Raw genomic sequence first — 4,690 nt, 5'->3', positions numbered from 1 at the left:
TAAGAAAGAAAAAGTATTTTTAGGAAAGAGAGAGTAATTATAGGAAAAGAGGAGTATATTTAGAAGAGAAGGAATATTTTTAGGAAAGAAAGAGTATCTTTAGAGAAGCAAGAGAAGTAAGTCAAGTTTAGAGCTTCTTTTCTTGGAAGCCAAGATTCTCCTAAAATTAGAGACTTAAAATCGTGCATCAGAATGCGTTCTCGTAAAAAAATAGAAAAAAAAACATTTACAAATGCGCATGAACTTATCTCTCTGCTTTTCGCTATTCTTAGCTTGTGATTTTGGTTCTTGAGGGCCTATATAAAGGCCCTTCTTTCCTCACTTTTGATAGATATACATAAGTTCTCAGAAGTGAAAGCTCTCTTGCCATAACGTCAGAGTTACCTTCTCTCCTGCAACCTTTCTTCATTAAGCTCTCACCCTCAACCTTTCTTCATTAAGCTCTCACCCTCAACCTTTCTTCATTAAGCTCCTCAACCCATCTCTATCACCATCGTGTTGTCCTTCGGATTGTTGAGTTCTCTTTCGCTCTCTCTCTTGCCATCTTCTCGGCAAGTAAGAAATCCATAACTCTACTTTTCACGGCGAAGCTTTCCTCATGTAGAGGATTAATATCATGCCATTTTGGTCATACATAGAAAGTTTGTATTTTTGGCAGTTTTTTCACCTTTGATATACTAATGATGAATATATTTTTCAAAAATGAAATTTTTACTTTTTTTGTCACCTTTATCCAAATATAGTAAGTTTTGAGGTGCTTGCATTTACCTAGACGCGACCCTCTCGTCTAAATCTACCCTGTCATGAATTTTCATAAAAATAGCTACCTGTTCCAAAAACTGCTAAATATAGCAGCCTAGCAGGTGTATGCATTTGAAACCTTAGCTTGTCATCGTCAAGCTTGCCTTTTAATAGAAACTTTTAGAATTAAGTTTGAATAAGCTAAGCTCACTCTAGACAATTAACTTTCATCCTAGTGTTAACAAATTAATTCCTAAGTCTAAGGTATATATATGTATGCATGTGCATGGGTATGTGCGTGGGTATGTATGTGCATGTGTATGTATATCCATGGATGCCCATAAATGAGCTATAGCCATAGACCCATCTCTTATGGTATGGTTGATTATAAGCATGGGTAAGTACATGAGGTGTATCACCCAAAAGAGCAAAGAGGGACACCTCTAATGACTAAGTGGGAGCTTGTGACACCTCTACACATGCATTGAGCAAGAGGGGTCAAGTAGGGGAGGTATGGGACTGATTTGGGCCACAAGGAACCTCCAAAATCTATATAAAGGGCATTCCCACTCAATTTTATACACACTTGAACACACTTGGGAGAAGGGAGCTCTGGTGCTGTGGCAAACAACTTGGTGACTACCGCATAGAAGCTTTGAGAGATCAATAACTCCAAAGCACATTTGGGTAATGAAAATCTATTAATTAATCAGGTTATTATCAATATCTTCTCTCACTTGGAATCCTTTCCAATTCTGTCAAATTATTATTCAATTGGAATCCTTTCCAATTACTACCATATTATTATTCAATTGGAATCCTTTCCAATTGCTACTCTATTATCAAATGCGATACTCTTATCTACCTATCCTCAATTGAAAATAAGCAATCATTATACCTATTTTATGGTAATTTCTCTACATTACAAAGTAATGAAGGTCTCACTGCTCGATTACATAATCAATTGTGTTGACTGCATGCACAATCCTTCATCAATGTAACCTAGATGCTTGCATGAATTAGCTAATCATATTCATAATTTTGTCAAACTAAAATAATGGATTGTTCTTGCAAGTAGATATAAGTGATTAATGTGTGATTAGTGTATAGGTTATAACACATGTTTACCATAAGATTATGGTAGGATTCAACAAGCATATGTTTTTGGTTTGATGAGGAGAATAACCATAAATGTTTTGGAATTAAAACACTTATAATCATTTACCCTACTTCCATTGGATTCTTATACTTTAGCTTACAATTTTTCAAGTTAAGTATCTAGTAGTGGGAATGACACCCAAGAGAACTCGCTATGGTGGATCACACAATCACGAGCCGAAACCAGTGACGGTAAAAGAAAAGGAAAGGACCTGATGAATGAGGATGTGCCACTTATCCCATGAAGTGATGTTATTGCTCATGAATAGATAGCAAACTTCTTTTTTGTTCAATGCATCATGAGTAACTAAGAAGGAGAAAACTACCTAAACATTGGGTTAGTCCCAATTTGAAAGTGTATCAATTGAGCTTGTTAATTTCTTTTAATTTGTATTAATATGGAAGGATTGTTTGAGGATATATTGTTTGAAGTAGGAAAGAAATGTTTTCCTAATAGGAAATTTCTCGAACCTTATTCATTCAAAATCCTATACCGATATAGTCAAAACTCCCTTTGATATCCAGGGAGGAGGGATTAGCGGAGTGAACACTATAGTAGTGCATATGGGTGCACACATCTTACGTGTTTGTGCCCATAATGCAAGATATTACTCGCAGGTTTGTGCCCAAGGTTGCAAGTTAGTCACTAGGGGTTTGTGCCCAGATTACAGGACAATTTAGTTGTATGGGCAACTAAAGACACCGGGAGCTATAAACTCTCTCCAACAGGAGTGAACTCATGGGGTTGGGATATTTTAATGAAGAAGGGTCGTCTGTTATTTTTCTTCTAGAAAAGATTGTTTTGGTGCCGCTTTGATCATGTTTAAAGGACTGTTTTAACAAACTTGTAATGTAAATTTGAATTAATATCTTTGTGTATGAACGATCATGTGGTAGTAATTAAAAACAAGCTAGAAAGTGTGAGTGTGGGGTGGAAAGTGGGGGTTGGCTCAGGTTTCCAATCAAGGATGGGTGATCTCGATTAGTCAAGAAACTCTTCACTCCCTCTTATTAAGAGAAACAAAATTAGAAACTCATTGTCCAAGAGTCGAGAAGTCCCAAATATATGTACCCCTGAAAGTTATGGGGAAAAAGGTATTTGGATTTTTCTTCTTTAGAAGGTGATAAACGTATAAAATTCTTGTATTAGTTCATGCTTTCCCTACGAGACATGGCTAGGAACCCTATTCAATGGTTCAGATTCAAGTTACTTGGTGACGAGAGACCGTCCATTGGAAATCAATTCCTTCTTGACTATGTTTTCTCAAGCGTTTAGGGCCTAGAAACCTGTCAGGTACCCTCCTATTGCCAAATGGATATTGTAACGTGGTGGGGACCTCATAATGACTACCCTCACTTTTTCTCAAGATGAGGACATCTCGAATCCCTAAGTTGGGGAGATTGAAAAAAATTACTTTGTAAAAGTGTTTAAGGTTCGCATTTTGTGAAGTCATAAAGCGTTCCAATGGAACGACCGGATTGGAAATCGAACTCTGGAACTATTAATTATGACTTTGATTCATTTGGAAACAATAGGTTTGTATGGGAAACTTAAGCCTGAAGACTATATCTAAAGATAAGAGTTGATCTTTAAGAAAGGAAAAGTATTTTAAGAAAAGAGAGTAATTTTAAAAAAGGAGGAGTATTTTTAGGAGAGTAGTATTTTTAGAAAATAAAGAGCATTTTTAGAGAAGCAAAAGAAGTAACACAAGTTTAGAGCTTCTTTTCTTGGAAGCCAAGATTCTCCTAAAAGTACTCAAAATTGTGCATTAGATTGCGCGATCACAAAAAATAAAACAATCCCAATCGCGTGCGAACTTATCTCTCTGCTATTAGCTATTCTTAGCTTGTGATTTTGGCTCTTGAGAGCCTATATAAAGGCCCTTCTTTCCTCACTTCCAATAGACATACACACAGAAGTTCTCAGAAGCGAAAGCTCTCTTGACATAATGTCGGAGTTACCTTCTCTCCTGCAACCTCTCTCCATTAAGCTCCACCCTCAACCCATCTCCATCTCCATCTCTATCACTATCTTGTTGTCCTTCGGATTGTTGAGTTCTCTTTGACTCTTTCTCTTGCCATCTTCTTGGCAAGTAAGAAATCCACAACTCTACTATTCACGGCGAAGCTTTTCTTTTCTCTATTAAGATACGATGACTCCAAAGCGAGTGACTCGAAGCTCCAAGGATGCTCATGTCGTTCCACTTCCAAGAAAGGTGCAAAGAAAGGTATCATCTACTCCAATCATAACTCAAGCGGGGAGTATCAACTCCGGAAGAAGTTGAAGCCACCCAACCTCAAACACGAGAGGTAATAGAACATGTCGCTAATCCAATAAGAAATATATAATTTTACATCGTCATGCATGCCGACCTAACAAGTCAAGTTTAAGAATTCCCTTAAACCGTCCAAGAAATGTGATTCACAAGAAACAAGCATATGCTTTCGTAGAATAGTGAAAAAATTGTTTGATAAATTGTCACTGTTTGATAAATTGTTATTGCTTGATAAATTATTATTGTTTCATATAAAGAGTTGGTTGCTCATGTTTGAAGAATCATTTAAAGAAAAGAATTGTTGAAAGAATATCTTTTTTTCCTCGTGGGTAGCAAGATTCCTTGCGATTAGCGAGATCCCTTGCAGGTAACAAGATGCCTTGCAATTAGCGAGATGCCAAGCGGTTAGCGAGATGATCTAACGGTTAGCAAAGATTAAGCTGAGTTTATTGGCTCTCTTTTTATCCCTTACGGTTAGCAAGATTCTTGGCGGTTAGCAAGATGCTTGGCGGTTA

Source organism: Adiantum capillus-veneris, chromosome 27 (assembly GCF_014529385.1).
Source record: "Adiantum capillus-veneris isolate H3 chromosome 27, ASM1452938v2, whole genome shotgun sequence".
Lineage (NCBI taxonomy): Eukaryota > Viridiplantae > Streptophyta > Polypodiopsida > Polypodiales > Pteridaceae > Adiantum > Adiantum capillus-veneris.
The sequence above is the reverse complement of the archived record's forward strand: the minus strand, read 5'-3'. Positions refer to the sequence as shown.